General features: G+C 42.2%; 1 protein-coding gene across 2 annotated transcripts in view; it reads right to left on the minus strand.

Moving 5' to 3' along the window:
- Positions 1-22,549, minus strand: part of PLCL1 (phospholipase C like 1 (inactive)) — a 246,937-nt gene that overhangs the window by 143,151 nt on the left and 81,237 nt on the right. Inside the window, exon 1 of one of the 2 annotated variants that reach the window (XM_044431802.1) lies at positions 22,386-22,416. The exons of the other annotated variant lie outside the window; for it this stretch is intronic. The gene's annotated coding sequence lies outside the window, so the exon portion shown is untranslated. Of the gene's footprint in view, positions 1-22,385; positions 22,417-22,549 lie in introns of those variants that run through there. 2 annotated transcript variants of the gene reach the window in all.

Consider the following 22,549-nt stretch of genomic DNA (forward strand, 5'->3'; position numbering starts at 1 on the left):
AGAGAGAGAGAGAGAGAGAGAGAGAGAGATTGATTGATTGATTTAAGGACAAATGGAGCTTTCAACAACACTTCTATCCCCACCGTCTAACAGGAGTCTTCCTGTCCAGGGCTCTAGCCTTTTGCTAGGCCTTTCCATCCCCACAGACACCCACTATTCTGTGGCTACTGCACAATGCTCAATCCTTGCTGGACTGCCTTGGGCTCTTTGCCTCATTTGCCTCAAGGTTGATTGGAAACTCCTGTACACCTCGCTGTCAGCCTAGCATTCAGTACTTCTCTCTTGTTTCTCAGCAGCCCCATTCTAGCTTCATTTCTACCAGCACTCATCACCTGAATTCAGTATTAGAAACTGTGACAATCTTTGCTATCTCAAAAAAAAATGGCCTTTTTAAAGTTTCTACCATCTTATTATGCAATATTAGGCTGTCTCATTTACTAATCAAAGTTAGCTTTGATTAGTATTGTATAGCTTCAAACTAATCTATAGTTTCAAGCCCTAGATGTAAAACAATAAAAGTATAGTATACTCAAAAGAATGTATTGCTTTTTTAATTTTTAGATTATGAATTCTTACAAAAACAAAAAAATGAAATACATATGACAGAAACACCACAGGGAATACAAACTGTCCACTGCCTTGGGGAGAAGACATTGAGAAGGAGGAGGAAACATATGTTCTCACCTATATGGTTTCCAAATTGCTTTTCCCAAAAAGCAATCCATATGGGTGCAATTTATAAAAACCTGAGTCATGCTGCTGTTACACCATCCATCATAATATATCATTCCGGGGGGAAATCATTTCTAGACTACTGTGAATTAGATCTTTCATTCCACCAAAATCAAGAGACCAGAAGGTTCTTCTGAAGCTGGTCAAAAGTACTGCAGCAATTCAGTTTTCACTTAATGTTAGCTTTTATATCTCCCCAGAGCATGTAGATTTGCTACTCCCTTGTGACACATCCACTTAAACAGTGCCACTGACACATCTGAACCCTACATAGGGCCTTTCTGTGTCTTACCTTCTAGCATCCCAGGGCACCGTCTGTCACCCGGCTCCCACATGTGGCTTAATGCCTTTTCTGTTGGGAAAAACCAGCATGAGCCTTTGAAAGATGAAGCATCAGGATGCTCAATGAGTAACGCACAGGGGGACCATGCTGAACAGGCAATGCCTGGGCTAAATGCAATATATTTGGGAAATTATTGGTGTGCCAGGTGCAGAGGTAGCTGCTACAAGAGATACTGAGATTTTTTTTGGTGCTCCGCTCCTGGAGTTGGTAGACTAGGCATGGCTGTGAGCTGCAGCACCTGCAGTTTCTACACATGAAACAACTTCTTCTCTCCGGGGCTGGCTTCAGGTTTCTGAGGCAAGACATCTTCAACTGGCTCCCCCCTTCAGTGAGTCTGCCCTTTTGCTACCACTGTGATCAGCCGCTACTCCCTCTCGTACTCTCTCCTCCAAAATAATTCACTTGCTTGACAGGCAGTGTGCAGGAAGGCAGCACAATCTCACCTCCTAAGCTCCTTCTCACCTCCTGAGCCAGAGCGAGGGGCAGTGATGCGCAAGTAAGTCTGCAGTGACAAAGGGGAGGGACAAGTCCAGGAAACTCGAGATGCTGGGCCCCTGCTCTAAGGTGCAGGCCAGTGGGTCTCGCTATACCTACCGCTGAGACTGGCCTGGCTTCTCTCATACAACTCACACCCACTCCACAGTATTGCGTGCACACACACACACACACCTTAAAAGGAGTCTCAAAGTAGCAGAAATTAAAAATTCAGACACTCTCCTAGAAGCAGAGTGTCTGAATTTTCACATTATGTTCTTGATCTATGTATGCATGTCAACATAATGTTCAATCAGTTTAATAACCCCCTTGATATTTATAACGTCTCCCTGCATGTATTAGATATGCAGCAAAGCAGCCTTCCCAGTGGGATCCTCCCACACCAGCTGCCTTCATGCCCAGTACATCTCCAAGCTTTAAGTCACGGAAGGCAATAATCAACTAGTTCAGGGGTCTCAAACTCAACTTACCTGGGGGGAGTCTGGGTGACGCTGGGCTGCATCAAGTATTCCACCACCGCGGTGGTGGTGGGCCGCTCATCCCATGGCCGGCCCAGGTGCTTTGAAGGCCACAGGGCCCCTCCCCCATGCCTCGCCCGTCCCGGCAATTGGCCCGCAGGCCGCGAGTTGGAGACCCCTGCACTAGTTTGAACTGTACCCAACACCGAAATGGCAACAGGATGTCTTTTAAAACATGCCCCTCTAGCATTAACACTTTCTTATTGATATTACTTTTTCAACTGGGGAAAAACAACGCAGGAACAAGATGCTGAATCAAGAGTGGGGATGCTAAGGGTAAACAAGCCCAGCACAGGTAATTTCAGTTCACAAAAGTAAACTGGACTTTACATTCTAGGGAAAAGTATTCTGTATGAAGATCCACGAAATGCTGCAAAATTATTATTGCTTTATGCCACTTAAGTCTGAAGGATGACCATGTGTTTCTTCAAGATGGTAATTGATTGACTAAAAGTTATCTTCTTCAACAAACTCCAGAAAGATGGAAGGACTAGATAGGCAGTGACTGGTTTTTGTGACAGACTTACTGCAATGTCTGCTATGCAGGTGAAAGTGTAAGCCTCTCTGATCTCTAGTCTCCCAACAAAATACTTCCCAAATGTTTTCATGCAGCTGACCTTACAAATAAAAAGGAACAGCACCCAAACTTAGCACTTGTGGCTCCAGAAGTAGAAGCACAGAATCAGAGCAGTAGAGTTAGAAAGGGCTGGTAAGGCCATCTGGTCCAACCCCTGCTCACTGCAGAATTCTAGTGAAATGTAAACAATTTTTTTAGAAAATCTACATTCTTCCAAGTATTCTTACTCCCGTTATTAATAGTGTTCCATTAAAAATATGGCACAAAAGCAGAGTTTGAGGGAAAAGAGCTGTTTTTTCCAGTACTTTGGTGAGCATGTCCATGTCATGCAGGCAGGCTTCATTACTGGTGCACTAGAGTCCTCTAGTAATTAGCTTTAAATGAACTTCCCACTGGAGTTTGAAGCCAAGAACCAGGTTCTGGCTCAGTGGCAAAGATTCAGTGTCTGGCAGTTGGTCTTGTAAGCATTATGGCTCGTTCCCTCTTGAACCTAGAACAACAACCTCAAACAATTCTGGTGTGAAATGGAGCAGTAGTACAGACATCTCCCAGATCACAGTAGGCTTCTAACATTATCAAGCAGTGCTAAAACGTTTTGTTTGAAAAAAAATGATACCCAATCTACATATGGATTCATACTTAATGTTATACCAGTGTCTGTACCAGGGTTTCCCAATCGCTCAATATCTAGAAAGTAGACTCAAGAGTACCATATTTGGCATGTTCTTAAGGAATTTGTTCAGTGCTAGGAGTCATGGCACTGATGCTTCCCATATGACCATGGACATCCGACATTACCAAGTGGTTCAGGAAGGAGCTATTGTGCAAAAAGAAAAAGAGTTGGATGCTTATTCCCTTGTTCAGTATAAATGAACTGCATTTGATTAATGTCTAACCAACATGTTGAAAGGCCAAAAAAGCATTTCAAAACATACGAAAATAAAATACTAAACAAACAGATGGGAGATTAAGAAAGAGTTAGAGAACCAATATGCAAAGAAATCCACATCCAAAATGGCACGACCCCAGCGTCAAAACTGCCAACACAAAGAGAAGAATTAGCATTTGGATCCACCAGCTCTATTTACCTCAACTGCAACTAGGCAAGAGTTAAGCAGATAATATAAGTAAGAATCAATAAAATTGGTAGCCTCTGCAAGAAATCCAGATTCTTTCATACTAAAGTGACCTGCAGCAGGGATGTGCAAGGAATCAGTTTTGTGAGAAAAATCTACCAGATTCCCTGGTTTTGGCTTCCCGGCCTCTGGTCTGCTTTGAAGCAGCCCAGAATCCATGTTCCTGGTGCGTGTGCCCAGCGTTCGCAGGACACTCACTGGAAACTGAGCCCCGCGTGTTGTGCAAAGAGTACCGTTCTTCCACCTCGGCTGCTGCTCCCTGCAGCAGCCAGTGGGGAAGGCTGGCCACAGGGAATGGCAGCTGGGGAAGATTGTTAGCTGCACATCCAGTGCCAGAGAGTGTTCATTCATGCACTTTCTCTCTTGGCTCAGCTTCTTTGGCAGACTCAGCTGAGCACAAGGGGAAGGCCACAGATTCCAAAAGGGTTTTCCCAGCCCTAATCTGCAGAAGTGCATCCCCATCCTGCTAGGGCTTGCACTTCTTCTTCCTCATCTTCTTTTTTTTAGGACCCACACAATAACTCAGAATAAGAAACTCCAATACCTCAAGCGTGGAAAATTTCCTCTACAACTCCTGTGACAATGAGTAGTGGATCCAAATAAGCTAAGAATCACTGCATTAATTTGTGTCCTATCCAAACAAACAAACAAAATAAAGCAAGTCGTGAGTATAATATTGATTCATATGTTCAGGAGTCTTCATCACATATTTCAGGACCTTCCAAGACAGAAGACATACGTTTCCTGGACTCCTCAGACTCGGTGCATCGACTCCTATTCAAACATAGTCAGTTCCACATTACAGGAATCAATGGCTACAGAATCTGAAAGTGGCTCTTTAAGAAATGCATACAGCTCCTCAATAGGGTGTGGCTTTACAAAAGTAAAGATGAACAGCTGTTCCAGATCAGTCCACCTTTGTTTGGCCTCAGATGACTTCTGCATGCTACTGAGACAACAGCTCTCCTTGGCCTATAACTGCTGTAGTGCTTTGTCCAGAGCTGGGCAAGCCTGACCTATCTCGTCGCTGTTCTACCATATGTGACCCTGTCCTTCCAATAAGTGCAACTGCTCACATCAGCCTCCCCTGGAAGCCTTGAATTGAGATAGGCCAGGATACATTGTTTTGCTTCATTTTCTAAAATCAAAAATCAGAGTTTTGCTCTTCCTACTCTCTTTAATATTTCCTTAAAGATATTGCCTCCCTTCATGGTTTGCATAGTATTTCACTAAAAGCATTATCAAACTCCATTCATGCTCATTACTCCCGAAAGAACAGATGATGAGGTTGTTGTGAATGATAGTTCAAATAATTTCAGATACCACACTGTTCACATTGCATTACTCTCCCAAATGAAGCATATTTGCAAGAGATGGATTTTGGTTTGTCCAAATTGCAGAACAAAGTATAGGAAAGAAGGGAAATATAATTATGCCCTCACTCTTTTCTGCCAAACTTCAAAAATCCAAGAACAAAGGCTGCCCTTGTTTTTCTTCTTTATCTATGAAAATGCATTAAACAGGAGTCCTAACCGAGGAAATACCAAACAGAACCAGACTGGACTTCTACAGACAGGAAAATTATGTATTATCCTTAAGGGCGCAATCCAGTCAAGATGTCCAGAAGCCTTTGAATGTGGACAACTACAGGGACCCTGTGCAGGGCATGGGAATCCTGCATCCCCACTCCTGCCTTGCAAGTCAGACTGGTGGCCAGTTGTGGTCATTTAGCTCCGGCACTTGGGATGGAGAAGGAAGGAGGCTGGAGTGCCCCCAAGAAACATCATACTCTGCCAGCCCCAGTCTCCTCCCCTCCCAGCCCCCTGGAAGAGCCTCATTTCCCTTTTTTGTGGCTGCTTTCAGCACTGCAGAGAAGCAGCCACTATGCACTTTGCCACACCAGATGTGACGGAAGCGGGATCCAAACACAGATTGTCAGCTTCAAGGCTACAGCACTTTTCCCAGCCTCGGCCCACAGAATCCAAAGAACCTTTTAGTTCCTAGGTGCCATCTGGTTCACCCACCATATGCATCATTCCAATAAAGCATAAAACCTGCCTGGTTCTCTCTACATTTCTCTGATACTGGATGCCCTTTGTAGACTCAAATAATCAGTGCGTTTTCTCACTTTGACCACATTCCAAATTCTACGTGTACAGGCAGTACCCGGGTTACAAACAAGTTCCATTCCTGGGAAAACAGAAATTCATCTTTAAGTTGAATGTGTAAGTCAATAAACTGAGCCTCAATCCAGATAAGACGGAAGTCCTGTTGGTGGGTGGTTTGGGTTTTCAGGTAGGTGATTTTGACTTTGTCCTGGACAGGGTAGCACTTCCTCTAAAGGACAGTGTCCGCAGCTTGGGAGTACTCCTTGACTCGGAGCTGTCACTGGAAATCCAGGTGGCGGCGGTGGCAAGGAGTGCTTTCCTACAGCTTTGGCTGATCCATCAGCTGTGTCCTTACCTGGATGAGCACTGCCTAACAACAGTGATACGTGCTCTGGTAACCTCCCGGTTGGATTACTGTAATGCACTCTATGTGGGGCTGTCCTTGAAAATGGTCCGGATACTTCAGCTAGTACGGAATAGAGCTGCCAGGTTGCTGATGGGAACCGGCCGTTACTTGCACATAACGCTGGTCCTCTACCAGCTCCACTGGCTTCCAGTTGAAGTTCGGGCCCAATTCAAGGTGCTGGTTTCAATCTATAAGCCCTAAACAGCTTGGGACCAGGATACCTGAAGGAACATCTCCTTCCTTATACACCCTCACACCCCTTAAGATCTGCGGGAGAGGCCCTGCTCCGGGAACCCTCCCTGAAGGAGGTAAAAAGGACATCTACTCGGAGTAGGGCCTTCTCTGCGGTGGCACCCAGATTGTGGAATGCACTCCCCAGGGAGGTTCACCTGGTGCCGAGCCTATATTCTTTCTGGAGCCAGGTCAAAACCTTTTTATTCAAGTGTTATTTTAAAAAATTAGCATTTTAATGGTTTTAACAGTTGCTTTTGATTTGATTTATTTTTATTGGTTATATATTGTTTTATTATATTGTGGTATTGATTGTTTTATTGGATTCTGATTTTAATGTTGTACGCCATCCTGAGATGTTATACATGAAGGACAGCAGAGAAAAGTTTTAAATAAATAAATAAGTTGGATCACATCTAGTTGGCCTTCCACATTCATGGGGGTTAGGGGTGCAGGACCTCTGCTAAATTGCAAAGACTGCACACATCTCTAGCCCTCCCCTGCTCAGACTCACCAGTGCCTCCTCTTTGCAGCAAGGAAATGCCAGAGAGATTCCTCTCTCTGGATGGGCAAGGCAGGAAGGCGTGCTTTGGAGGCCTCCCACTCTCCCCTTTCGTTTCCTCTCTCTCTATGGTAATGATGATTTTCCACAGTATTTTTTTTTAAAGGCTTTATGGCAGTTTGTATGGCAGTTTGTTCGTAAGTACAGATTGTTCACCACTCAGACATTTGTAACTCAGGGACTGCCTGTAAATGATTTTGGAAAAAGGAAGTATGAAACTAACAGTACATTGTACAAATTACAATGATTGTTTAAATAGAAATAGTCGATCTGACCATGTGCAGAAGACTGCAAACCAGTGACTAGCATGCGGCTGCTAATTGGTAATGGGCAACAGCGCTCGTTCCTTATCTTTAAACTGGAATTAGACTCAACAACCCTTCAAACAGAGGACACTGGGAAAATACAGAACAGTCCTATGGAAGCCCTTCGAACAGAGGACTGCCCCCTGAAGAGGAGGACACATGGCCACTCTACCTTAACCATTTTACTGGGGGGAATTGTTCCCCTTTCTAGCCTTAAAATCAAGATAACAGAAGCATGGCTAAAACTCACATTTTTTGATAGTATCACAACACATGGCTGGTTCATTTACTGGACAAACAGGTTATTTGTAGCAGACGCAAGGCGCGTACAGTTCAGAGGACAGTCAGCCTGGGAAATGGCCACTTAGCTTATCTTATAGTACACTTTGCCACTTCTAAAAGCCTTTGCAAAGTACAGATCCTGATTTTACCAATACCCACATATGTAAACTGTACTCAAATACATCAGTCAAATTTGCCAGAATTAAGGTAGATCCTGAGGGAAACATTTCTTCACAAAAAGCCTTCCTAAAATGCTGAACACACTTTCTGGTTCTTAATGCAACAGTTGAGAATGCTGAACGCAGAACATATTCATGCCACATTTTAAGTTGTATTCCTGCTGGGCATATATTTCCCGGTGAAGGACAAGTCTGGTAATTGCAATTGCCACAATTCCAAAACAAAAGCATTTCAAGCAGAAGTCTCTTGAGAGAGAGAGAGAGAGAGATGAGCTTATAGGGCTCTTCAATCCATGAAAACCATTTTAAAAGAAACATACTGTTTAAAATCTGCATCAAACACATGCCACCTGACTGCTTTTACCATAACTGTTAGCAAAAATATTAAATTTCCGCTGTAGGAAAACACATGCAATTTGATATAATGCTCCATATCCACTGGAAAGACGGACAGCATTTCATTTTTAAATGTTACAGATGATTCCAACATGCCACTTTTGTTGTGGTACAGTCCCCCTCAAGGGGGTGCAGCACATTGGAAAGCACTGAGAAGCAAAGACTGGCACCCATTTTATTTAATTCACTCTCAAAAGCAACAGCCCTTGTCACCTCTCCAGTATTCAAGAACAAGGGAATACCTGCATATATATGGCCATATGGTCTGGGGAAGACAGAAGCTGTAACGCATCTAAAGGGCATCATGCTGAGGAAGTTCTTCCTGGACGTCTGAGTGCGGCAGCTTTCTGAAGGGCCTTTAAGTTGTTGGAGATATATGCAGTGATTGCATTAAGCTTTCAATGTATTGATCAATGCCGTTACCACAGCAATTGTTTCTTTTTATCTAAGGTGTAAATAGTTTCATGGTACAGTATTTTCATTTGTGCATTTCCTAGCATACCATCAGGTAAGCATCTAATAAGCAAACCTTATTACCTGCTCTTTGTGAACTCTCTCCACATGAACCACTTATGTGTCAGGGAGGTTTTTACACAGAAATACTGTGTAAATTAAACAACGGAAAATGGAAACAAGCGAAAAATGGAACAAGCAAGCCTTCTTCAACATTCTGAGGTGCTACAGTTGCTGACAGGACTATACCACATGCCTACCTAAACCTCTGAATCACCCTCAGTCACAGGCTATAAAACTCTTGCTGTAGCATTAGTGGGTATTATCACTCGTATTAAAAGGATTATGCCTTTTGGAGGGTGGGATGGGGTGGGAAACCAACAGCCTCTTAGGACAAGGCAAAAAAGAAGATCTTTGAAACACGTTGACAGTATTACAAATTGCCTGTTTGGTGGCAAGATCGACATGCACACAGAGCACCTTTTCAACTTATTAAGGACACCTGATTCTCAGACTTGGCCCAGAACCATGTTTACATTTCTTTATTCTTTTCTCTTTTCCTCTCTTTTACTGATTAATGAGGTCAGGAAAGAGTGCTCTGTGCCAATAATAGTTTGCATTAACCACAGGAAGCTCAGCTCAGTAGTTTTCCCTCACTGTAACAGGCTGAAAGAAAGATGGGGCGCGAGGGGGGGGAAGCCCAGGAAACGGTGCGCAGCCCAAGACAGACAGCTCAGCCTGCCAAGAGCATGACAGGAGGTTTAGTAAGTGACGGTATAATTTAAAGAAAAAGGGCCCTTTGCACTAAAAGGAGCTGAACTGTTTTGTTTTTATGTTTATCTGGCAGTTCAGTGCACAGACAGAAACATCATCATCAACCAGAAAATGTATTGGAAATGCCTCATGTGCTGCAGGCAGTGGCTTTTGTAGCTTATTTGCATATTTTAGAGACGTAGCCATTTATTAACATGATCGCAACAGAAGCTAAAAATGAGGGAATATATTGTGTGGATCCTTGTGGCAAAGTTAACCCCAATGGTAAAAAGCGTTTTACCTCAAAGCAAGAATATAATTATGTTTGAAATGAAAAGATTTGAAGATGGTTGTGGGGGGACACACCAAATTAGCCTTCTTTTGATATGCCTTTTGGATTCTATGGTTTTAATACATATTGCTTTCAAACTTACCATTCAACTTAGAGAAGAAGAAACCTATGTTTTTAGATTTTAGCAGCTGTGCTGGGTCCTGAAAAGATTCAGGGCTCAGACCCATAGGACAAAAAAAACATGCGCAAATTTGCCTCTGCTAATCTCAATAGGCTCTCAAGTTTGTGCTTGTATGAAGGACCCGGCCTCCTGAAGACACCCCTATTTGTAAAAAGGAATGTATGACCAGGGAGAGGAGGACATTTGATTTCAGGAAAAAAGCTCAGGCAGAAAGATAGAAATGGGCCCATGGCAGGAGGCAAAGCACATGTGGGAAAAATCCAACAGAAATCATCAGGTCTCTCGTACCTGTATCTCTGCGAGTACTTGAATCAATCACCAGGGGCCTGGACTGGCCAAGGCACCTCACTTTGGATTCCAAGATACTTGTAAGAAACAAAACCATGAGTGTCAAAGATGATGCACATCTTATGGAATGCAGTGATGAAATATGGATGCTGAACATAAACAAGCAAAAGCTTGCTCCTTTCTCCCTTCTCTCTATCCTCCTCTTCTCTGTGGCTCTACTGTTGCCCTCAGTAGGCCAAGGGATACTCTGTAGGTTTTCAAAGTTGAGTGAATGAGTGACACATCAATTCCTCTCCCCAGAAAGAGAACAAAAGACTGCACCTCTCACCATGCATTTTATATATTTCCTTTCTCCCATTTTTTCAGAGTCTGTCAGTATGTACACAGGGAGAGAGGGGCTATGAAGCTGCTTTAATAAGACAAGCAGCTTTGTTCTCACAGCAAAAGCCATCCTTGTCAAACAATTATTAGGGAAGCTAGGTTCCAGGCAATTATCTCTGGTGTTCTTCCTAATAAGCTGAAGGCCAAAAGACCTTGGCATGGCTTCAAGAATCTGGCCTGAGAAAGTTCATTACATTACCTGTTGAACCTTGATAACCTCTGCCAAACTTCCAGTACAGGCCATTCCGTACAATGCCCAGGGAAAGCTGGATGGTGAGGCAGATGGCATCCCAGACAGACAAAGCTCCATGTGAAAGATTTGTAGTTAGGGCCTGGGCTTGGCTTACTATAGATAGAAATACTTTAGACAGCATCCAATGTTAGTCCAATTTAAGTCCCATTAAGTCCCATACATTAAGTCCCATACTATATCATTGTGAGTGCAAATAGTAAAAGTCCAATGATAAATAGTGCCCTTGAGGACAAATTAGATATACAGGACAACTCTAGGTATGTTAAGCACCCCTTTGCAGCAGCACCATGCATAATTGGAGGATATGGGGCATCTAAAATGGAGCAAACAAAAGAATAAAAGGAGGCCAAGCCCATGCCTTCATTCTTAGTTTGCTGGGTTCTGTAGCTTTAAGAAATATTGCTCTTTCCTGTCTCAAGTCTAGAATCCAAAGCAAGGTGGGGAAAGCAGCTTTAAAATAATGAGGTACAGAAATAGCAAAGTAGCACAAGGATGTGCTCCCCTCCAGCCCTGTAGCCAGCCTTCCTCGTTAGAGGGGCAGCGGCACTTCTAAGTGGGGCTTTTGGGGGAGGTGATGCAGCTGCCTCTGCCCCCACTGGTGGTGAGGATGTGAGGGCGGACCGGGACTGGGCAAGAGAAAGACAGTGTGACCTTCTCCCTCACCCCCGTTGCAGAGCGAGGCCATTCTTTGGCACCAAGTACTACAAAAAGAAAAGAAAAGAAAAAAGAAAAGAAAAGAGAAAAGAAGCTCTGAATATAGAACAGGGAATGCTTTAAAAGAGTAAAGATCAACTTAGGACAGATATTTTTACAGATCACTTTGTTATCTTTCTATTCACTCTTTGACAATAAGCACCCAATCTTTCTCTGCTTATTATAATAATAACTGTGGAACAGACTCTTACTTCTTACTGTGCACAAAGAAATCCATTTCTTTACTGCTAGATGGGAAAAGAAGACAAGTAAAACTGAAAATCAGGGCAAAGGAAAACTCAACAGGTAGAGTTTATCTGAAGCCCGTAATGCAAAGTTCTGTTACTTAATTCTTCAAGGGTCATGTGACTATACCATCCATTTTTCTCAGGATCACATAAACAATTATACGGTGACCAAGATCATTAGCAAATCTATTCTTAGTCAAGCCAAGACATGAGTCAGCAGATTTTTGCAGGATTCCCCCAATGAACTTGTTGTGCACTTGCCCTGCCATGTTTACTAAATTTTTCGGAGAGTGCTATTCTTAAATTACTCCTTTTCTTAAAACAAGCTATGGTTCTTTAAACAGAGGTTGTCATTGTGCCTCATGTCACAAATTAAAAATACAGTTATCCAGAAAAGTCCTGGGGGGCAGGTATAGCACAGTTCTGGAGAAGAACCCATTTGCCCCATCCTGGCTACAGGGTTGCCATTATTCACCCCACTTTGGATAGAGTAGATCCATCCAGCTCTGCATTACACATGAGTAAGGCAAGCAATCTTTATCAGACATGAAGTTGTCTGACAACTTCATGTTGGTCTCCAAGTCACATCAATTTCAGAAATTAATTCCTATAAGGAATCCCACAGCTGGCAATCAAAAGGCCATTCCTGCAACAAAATTAAAACTATGAATTTATTCTATTATTGGGCACATACGCCAACTCTCAAAGATCAAAGTCTCAATGCAACTTACACAAAATGGATAAAATAATATTAAAACAAATCACTGAAAAAGTAAAACACTTTGCAGCAGGCAAATTGAGATCAAAAGCTAGAAAATAGCATAGCAGCAATAAATGAATCAAAGGCCTGGGGAGATAAATACATTTTAGCTGGGAAAAGAAGGACATAAATGTAGGAGTCCACCACACAGAACTAGAGAGGCCATCCACCAACCGAAACGTTGGGGAGCAATTCACAAGGACCTTCTGGAGCATTTCCACACATAGTTCACGGAGACAGAACCTGGTAGACCACCCCATATTTTGCTTTTGGGCAAATGCTCAACTATTTTTAAATTAGGTTGCTTCCTTAATGTTTTGAAACTTTGCCAAAGAGGCAGTGGGTGACCATCTGGTCCAAAAGACTGATACCAGGAACAGACAGATAATGATGGGCCGGGCATCAACTTGATAATCAGCTGCTGCTCTACACAGCAGCATTATACATAGCATTATGACCAGGGGCACTTCCAGGTGGGCAGCTTGCCAGGCCTTTCAAGCAATCCAGTCTCTCTCTCTCTCTCACACACACACACACACACACACACACACGTACTGACATGCAACCAGGCAAGGCAGACTGATCAGGTTTTGTACTTACCTGCAAGACTGCCATTACTGCTGCTTTTTAACCCTCCCTCTGCCTGGTACACCATGCTTCAGCTTAAAGCAACAAGTGGCTTTAGCATTCATCCTGTACTTTGCAGCATTGGTTCTCATCTTTCTAGACCCATTTCCCAGGCAGGCAGCTTCCTTGGTAGCCAGCACATTTGAAGTTTTGCAAGAGTATTATAGGCACTCATGAAAGTTGGCTGCCATGATGAAAGCATACTGTGAGCTTTAAAGGAAACAATTTCAGTTGCCCAAAGTGGCATATTTTCAACTTAACTATATAAAGCCTTAGAATATTTTTCTTACTTGCACAAAAATTCTATATAGAACAGTTTTATTCTTCAGAACCATTGCACCAGTTATCCTGCTCATATAACCCAGTTAGGAGAGAATTAATTTTTAAAACCATGTGTTTAATTGCAATTTTTAGAGTTTCCTATGGTTCTCTTTTTCTTAAAGCACATTCCACCCCTAATAATGATTTAGGATTCCATCACTGTAGCTTAAATAGTACTATTGGATGGAATCCAAAGAGCTACTTTAACCATGACCAAATAGGTTGTTTGAATGAACATTACACACACACATCCCTCAGGCCTCCATCTTATTACACACTACTTTTGAAAGTCCTCTCCATTTTGAAAGTGTTTTTTTATGCACCATGGGAAGATTTCGTTGAAGAAACACGGTGCAAAGAAACCTTAAGTGAGCAGAACTAGTTCTGCAGTTTTTGGATCCCAGCCAATATTTACTATGTATCTAAAGTACTTGGTACTTTGCGTTTTTTTAATGATTTTTTTTTTCCTCTTCCAGGAGTTTAACAATGCACTTGCTATGCTTGGCATGCCGCGTATTCCGCAGCACGAGCTCTGCACTGTAGTGCAACCAGCCCGTCCATTTCCACTGTTTCACTTGGCAGTGTGGCAGGCTAGCGGGGCCAACACCAAGGCTGGATGTCAGGGGAGGGCCCACATTCCAGCCAAAGGCACCTGCCCCTTGCTCTGCCTGACAACTGCGATGGCAAGGAGGAGGATCAGGAGATGCCCTGGCCCCCCTGCTCACTGGATCCCTCCTGCCTCTCATGCAAGCAAGTGGGGGCAACGATGGGGCAGAAGATGAGGAGCACATGAGGAGGGCAGAGTTACAGTGGCAGTGCCAGTGAAGGGGGGCATTGCCCGATGCTGAAGGGCAATCCTACCCAAGTGGTGGCTGTACCAGGAAGACTGTGCCAGGAAGGAGACTCATTCCTCCACATTTGGTGTTCGGTTTAGGACGGTATGACTGCTGCTGCTCGTTTTCCTCATCGCTGCTACCTGCTGCTTCCTTGCCTGCCAGGCAGAGAATCAAGAACAAACAGGTCGGGGCATCTGCAGTTTCTCCTTCCCACAAGCTCTTTACCAGGGCCAGAGTAAAAGAAGCGTGAACACGCATGGAGCCATGATGACAAAGAGGGGCAGGTCCAGGGGCTCCTGACAGTAAGCCCCTCCTGTGGCGCAGGCCCCTGGCAGGTGCCCAGCCAGGCTGTCTGTGGCAACGGCCCTGGAAATAACAGCAGAAAACTGTGATCAATGCTGCTAGCCAGTCATCAGGCTGAAAGTTACAGATTTCCCAAGCAGTTAGTCAGAATGACTCATCTGCAAAACCAAGAGGCTTGGGAATTTAATACATTCTCATATGGAGACGTGCATTGGACTATTATTCTGAAAGAGAGAGTAGCAACTCTAACATCATTGCTCCTCTGAGTTTTTCCAATTAGCATGCTTTCTTTTGATAATCGTATTTCAGATCACAAAGAATAAGGCCAATTCCTGATTAATGTCACCGCCAAAAATCTTAAATGGGTAGATTCATGCAATTCCCAGTTCTTTTCAGTACAGGAAAATTTGTTACAGCAGACTAAGAAGTACCTAATTCAGAAAAAAGGGGGAAATTGGAAAGAGACAACAAAGGCCTTTTACTAAAGAAAAGAAATGTGGGTAATAGCCACTGCGGCTCTTAAATAGTAATATTTAACCTCTCTAAATGTTTTTCTAACAGTATGAAGTATAATTTAACAGCATCAAAATCATTTTAAGAACAAATCATGCCAGTTGAGGTGGACACTCAAAAACATAGTTAAGTTTATTATGCAGACATGGAAAGATGCATAGTCATCCTTGAAAAACAAGATAAAATCTATAATATAAATAAGTATTGGCCAAAATTTATGTCTCATTTATGAAGCCTAGATACTGTAGTTATTATTCCCCTTTCAGGGGTTATTTCATATACCGTGTGTGCTAATATTGGTAATATGCAGTACTATTAATGCTACATATTTGAGTATATTCCAGTGCACAATACCTTAGATGGCAATCGCAATTAAATATATTCAAGGAACAATCCTATGGCTGCTGGACAGAGTCTAGGTGGCCATGGGAGAGGTCAACTGACCTTGTGCCCACACTCCAGTCTCAGAAATATGCCCAGGTTGGGCCTCCAGCCTCGGAAATACGCCCTCTCTGCCCTTGCAGCCAGTGTGGAAAGAATCACTGACTTCGGAGCTAGAGGCTTGTGGGAATCCTGCAGGACAGGAAGTATGTACTATCCTGGACCCTCCTCCTCGCACTTTGGGGCAAAAGTAGATGGTGGAAATCAGTTCTCCACATCTTTTGCAGGGCAGGAAGAGCACCGGACAGCCCTTGCATCTGTGCTTTTGTCTCCTTTGATAGGGCGAATCCAGGCACCCATCTTGGGCTGCTTTGTGAGAGAATAACAATTATGGCACCTTAGAAAGAGGTGAGGGGGCCATGGGATAACTTGGCTTCCCAGACTCAAGGTCAGAGATAATACTCACAAACACTGCAGGGTGCTCTCACCTGAAGCATTTTTTCAAGGAGCCTGAGAGGAGACAATAGGATTTGCACCCTCAAAAGGGAAGGTCTGTGATGCAAGGCATGCATTCCATCAGAAATGACTAAAAAGAAGTTGCGAGTAGGGCACCAAAGATAAGTAGGTATGCTTTGGGGTACCAGTATCTTGGGCTATCCAGAAAAATCTATGGCTGCTGTTGGAGCTATGGCCCGGAGGCAGATATTAAAGCCCTACATTAAATAAAAAAGCTTATTCAGTCTGAAAGTTTAAGGTCCAGTGTGCATGTTAAAATGTATAGATCATTATGTTTAACTCTTCTTCTTTGTGTATCAAATGTGTATATTATACTTGTAGTATTCATTTTTTTCAGTGGCTGTATCTTGGTATTCTTTACCCTGCAACACTAATGATGTATGGACAAGCATTCTCCTATTTTTTTTTTTTCTTTTCAATTGTGTTGATAGTTTTACTGTGTTTTGGTATACATATGCGTCAGTTTAGGGTTATGATTTTAATGGCATTTATGTTTTATGCAGGTTCTTAGCTGCTCTTTGTAAGGAAGGATGTGAATTAAATAAATAGTAAATTATTAATATATAAAGTCTGCAGGTGTTACTGAATAATGATAATGCATACAGAGATCTGTGCAGGTTTGATTTTGTGTGTTCAGAATTCTTAACATCCTTTCTTTTTCAAGGAGAACTGAGTTGCAACAAAGAATGTTTTGGCATACCCCAACGTATTCATTTCCTAAGGTGTTAACAAGCATCTTACAACATATTAGATTCCAAGCCAATAGGTAGTAAATTTACACCTGGAACCAAAGAAGCATGTACACAGCTGGCAAAGCCCCATCCTGACAGCTTGCTGGAATGCACAGTGTTGATTATCTCTTCAGCAGGAGACAATGCGGGAAAACAAGGAGCAGATGCATTGCTATTGTTCCCTTTTTCCTGGGCTAGAAACACAACTTTACATCTACAGCATCCAAATTATTTACTCTAGAAACATACAGAGATTACAATTCATGATCTTTGAACAAAGGAGTGCTTCCTGCTGCGGCTGGTCCAGGCTCAGTCCTGAGCAGCAGGTCTGTCTGGACTATCAAAAGGCAAGCAGAGGTCAGAAGCCATGATGCAGGTGTTATTCAAGAAACAGGGACAAGAATCCAGGGGTCAGCCATGTGAGAGATCAGTCCAAGAGAAGCAAGATTTCAACACCTAAATTAAGATGTTGTCCCAGCAGCCCTCCCTGCCTAGATCTGGGGCTTATAAATCCACCGGGACTCTGCTGCAGCAAGTCAGAGGTTTTCAGAGGTGTCTTTCCTTGTGAGGAGTCTTCTTTTGTAAACAAGGATTCCTCACAGGGGCTGTTCTGGCCTGCATCTCAAGACAGCATCACTCAGGGTGAGGAAGTGACTCATCCGCTGCCTCTGGAGGTGACCTTCCCTGCCTCTTAGCAGGGATGAGCTTACAGTACCTCTCCCATGGGCAGCTCGTCCACGTTCCTTGCCTCTGGAAGCTCCAGCTCCTCTTCTGAATTTCTTCAATCAGTGACACCACCCTCCACCACCACACCCACTGAGTATGAGACAGGCTCACCTGAGTCATCTTTGTGCCAGGTGTGTGATTGAGCGTGTTCACACCCACTCCCCATGGAAAGACCCTATTTCATAGGAAGAAATAACCAGGATTGGAAAGATGCAGCGCTAGGAGTGGTACCCTGGAGAATAATTTCAAGTCTCTTTGCCTGCAAGCTGGAAAGAAGAGTGAGGGAAAGCGCTTAAAGTCGTAAGATCTTTCTAGTGACCATGGTGAGAAAAGATTGTTTTTTAAGACTAAACTGGAATTAGCAAACAAAGCTACTTCAGCAGCTAGACTCCAGAGTATCAGCTGGTGCAAAGCCACTTTAATATTCCTGGATAGTGTTTATTTGCAAGGGCTTTGTTAGCAGGAGCCTCAGCCACTAAATGTAATCAAAGTAACCCTAAGCCTAACATTTTAAAGTTCTTGCACAGATATCTGCATAGGACTGGGAATAAACCTTCAGATTCAACTGACAGAGGCAGTGGATTTTTAAAATTAACTGTTTTAGAAAGTCTGTTTAATTTTGGGAATCTTACTCTTTCAGTTAATATTTAATGTTATAGGCTTCCTAATTCTCCTTCTGAAAGAAATGCAGCTTGATTTGCTGAGGTTTTTTATAGTACAAATAAAACTGGGAGCATTTCACTTCAATGCACATCTGTTCTATCTACGTATATATCTTGCCTTTCTTTCATGGTAACAGTGGGCCCAAGGCACTGCATCATTTCAGACTACAGGCCAAGGACTCACGTGATCCAATACCTCAATGTAAATAAATTACATTTATAAATAGATATAAATAATATAAATGTTATAATAATAAAGTTTCCTGCACAGAAGACAAGATTATCACAGCTAAATCTTGATTTCCCTTCTCTTAAGAGGGTTCTACCCTGAAGGGTGGTCCAAAAATAATCTTCAAAATGGTAATTCTTTTTTTCCCAACATGCTGCTGCTTTGTGCAAGGCATTGTTGTTGTTTTTTAATCAGGAATATTCAGACATGTGAGCTTCCATGTGCGGTCCGAAGTGGTACAGTCCATATCCAAGCTCACCTTAGTAAAAGCTGCATGGCTATAGCAGTCCCAGTATATGCCTGGTGATAGCTTTGGCAGTTTTTCAGTGCCAGGCAAAGATACATTTATTTTCCAACGCACTGGATAACAAGTGCCCAGACAGGGGTTAGCAGGGCTTTCTGCAGGTACCTTCTTGGTTGGATGAAGTGGGGAAGAAAATACTGAGGCTTGATACAGTGTATGAGCTCTTAGCATACTATTTTAAAATGCTATGTTTTTATTGGCTGCATATTTATATTATATGAGGTGGTCATATTGATTATGGATTTCACTCATTTCCCACTATCGCAGTCACTTTTTTGGCTGTGGGAAGCAACCTACCCTCTTAATGAATGAAAACTAAACTGTAGAAGCTGGCTATACATTACACTCACCATATGAAAACAGTTCCAACCTCAGGTCCATGTCACAAATTCCGAATGCTCCCCCACCGACACCCAGAGAAAACCAGAGGGCAAATTTCCAAGTGGCTGATTTTTGCCACTCTTCCTCCTTCTCTCCCAACTTTTAAAGAAAATTAGCTACCTGGGACTGAGAGTTCCCCTCCAGCTTCCTCTGAATGCTTGCAGGGGGTAGAAGGAAGATTTACTTCACAATTTTCAGAGAGAACTTCATGTGTTCAGGCCAGTTTCCATGAGATAAATTTAGCACATAGGCAAGCTCTTTGCAGCTAGAAACTCCCTCCACATCTGGAGGAAAACAGCATACATCAAAGTCTACTGATTAATCTATGCCAAGCTTATAATCTAGTCCCTGAGAATTAAAACTGTTACCTGTTTTAAAATCTTGAAGTGATAAATTTGCTTTGGTTTTAGCCATGTGGATGGGTATAATACTCTGGAAGTTTTTCCTCAAATATTCTGGATTAAGCTTTACAATATTCGCATTCTAGCATGCACATTAAGTGCTCGTTCTAAAACCTACTGTCACCTCAGTCTATTCCTCCTCCTCTGTTCGTCATCCTCTCTTGCAGGCCTTCCAGAAATAAAAAGAAATGGGTGTGTGAGGTTATTTGAAGGCGCTGCTTAGGCAACTGTTGACTGGAATGGTGATGCACTTGGCTGCTCGAGGAGGCACTGAACCTTGGAAGCAAGGCAAGCACTGAGACGATGAACCTACTCATTCCACAAAAGCCAGCACTATGTGGTTTTTACCCTCTGTGACCTGCGCTTTTATGCTATATAGTTAACTGCCCAAAGGATGAAGGAAATAAATAAATAATACAGTAGGCAAAGCAAATTCTAATGATCAATCGCGGAAGAGCTAACATGAATGACAACAGTTAATAATCTGGCTACTGAAAAAGAAAAAACCATGTGGAGCCCATCAAAATAAAAAGCAAGCAGCAATTAATCTGATTTACCAAGAAGTGCCCTTCTGAAGGAAAGCAACAAATGTACCCTTACACACCTAGAAAAATGCAGTAAAAGCATTTGTACAAGCGCTTAAATTTCATCTCATCAACAATGGCTTTACATAAGCAGAATTCTTTGAAAGCAACCATCCATTATCGTAGATGGCGTAGCACTGTACCTAGTAAAAGGAAGGAAAGAACCAGGAGACTCTTCTATATTTAGGCAAAATGTTCTCATATAAAGAACACAGTAATGCAAGTTTGGAATACACAAGCTATGAGCCTCCCTAAGAAGGTCTCCATAAATTCTGTATATGCGAAATACGGCCATAAATCCCACAGGCAAGTAAATAAAGTAGGCAGGTAGTGAGCCAGCCAATCATTTACTACTATAGGAGCAAACCAGGTTTTGAAAATGCTAGGCTGCCCTGCTGACTGAAGCAATAGTTAAATAGCAAATGCAATTGCTTAGATTTGAATTATGTCATCCTCAGAATATTTGATGACAATCTTCGAAATCCTCTTTTATTTTGTGCTTATCCTGAAGACTGTCACAAGCAAGCTTCAGAGACATAGTGAGATGTTCTGAAAATGGGCATATAATGGTAATCTCAGTTGCCCCCCTTCCGTGAGGTTCTGCTACCTGCCTGTTCAGAATCTCACAGATTTCAGTATTGCCATGCTTGTCCAAGGATGTTCTAGCCCCACATCTGTGTACCCTCTGACTGCACTATTATATCCGGCTAGCATAGGGAGTCCTCCAGAGCATCCTCCGCAAGCACATCTGGGTATTAATGTTGATCCAAGTATTCACACTTGTGAATTAAATAACATGACGAGGGTGAAGAGAAAGGCCAATACTAATTGCAGCACTGACAATCAAAAGCACTATTACCTATGCAGATTAGAACATGTATGCCTAATAGAGAAGGAGTGTCTTGCTTTCCTGTTATTGCAAATGCTAAACAGACTGTGACTTTAAGGAGGTTATGTAGCTTCCATGCAACTAGATCAAAAGCAACCTCCCTCCAAGGAATCACCCATGAAATAGCTGCTCCATAATGCTCATGAGAGTCAATGAACAAAACTGTGCAGGATTTCCCAAAAGATAAAGAGAAGCATTGATATGCATTTAGGGTAATTCCATGCACAGATTGTTTAATCTTTAGCAGAATTCACTGGAAAAGGTTGTTTGGGGAGTTTTAATTCTTATTGTAAACTTGAGACTTTGAAAAATAAAAATACCATCTGTAGCTCAAAACACTGACAAGTTCACATAGGATTATTTCTTACAGTGATGTTTTTAAATTACCAGGTCTGATAAAAGTATAGCATAGAACTAAATGTTTACGCTAACGGTGGCTACATCTTAAGAAAAGTGAAATCAAATATAGTTAAATAAAACAATCCCATGGAGAACAATAACAGCAAATCTAGCTAGATTATTAGAAAAGCGGGTTTTATAAGCTTTAATGCAGGGTGGATAAAAACCAATTATTTTCTTAAATAAAAATTGATTTTTTAATTGAATAAAATGTTTTTGAGGAAAAATCTATCTAAAGGTATCTTGATACATTACAATCCAAATATTATTCATCATGAAAGAAGGATTAGTATTAAATTATGAGCATGAGTCTCTATATTCATGCAATGTTTGACTTTGTTGGTAAATTAATTCCATTAATCCATTCACAATGCCATGCTCTTCCAGAGGTTTCTTTTAAGATTATTGTGCAATTTTTCTATCTAGAAGTTATTATCACAGAGGCTTGGTTTTACAGTCAATCGCTCACAGCCCAACCTACCTCACAGGGAAGTTGTGAGGATAAAATGGATCTATGCAAGCCACCATGGGTTCCTCACAAATACCATATAATAGTAATCATCAGAAGGAGAAAGAAAAGACCAGTTTGTTGAATTATACCCCACTGCCATAAACAGTACAAGTGCCAGGATCCTGTATCTTGTTTTAAATTCAGGGGCTCAGGAATAACCCTCACCTAAAAATATAAAACACCCCTTGAATGCATGGCTCAAAGGATATTTAAGGTGGCACAGGGTCCTTGTCGTTTGTACTCTCAACATCAAACTATCCCAGTTTCCTCATTGGGACTTCATCCTGTAGAAGTTGTCTGGTTGAAGTCCTGACCCTTAAATCTTCTTTTATGTTAATTGTTTAATATAAACACACCTTTCAATTTAAAATCTCCAATGCCATTTACAAATATACTAAATACACAGTTAAACCTTCATATGAAACAGGAAGCAATTGAAACTGAGTAAAATAATTGAAAAGTCAAGCTAAGCAGAAGAGTTACCCAGAAGTCCTATTACCTTATCAATGAAGATGGAATAACCTGAAGGCTTTCCAGAGGAGAGTCATCTTGACCTAACATCTGAAAGCCAAAAAGGATGGCGCAGGACAGAAGACTCCTCAAGGAAAGAGTTCCACAGCTTCAGTGCCATAGCAGAGAAGGTTCTGTCCAATGGAGTCACCC

Source organism: Varanus komodoensis, unplaced genomic scaffold, assembly GCF_004798865.1.
Source record: "Varanus komodoensis strain SLA01 unplaced genomic scaffold, ASM479886v1 scaffold23, whole genome shotgun sequence".
NCBI lineage: Eukaryota > Metazoa > Chordata > Lepidosauria > Squamata > Varanidae > Varanus > Varanus komodoensis.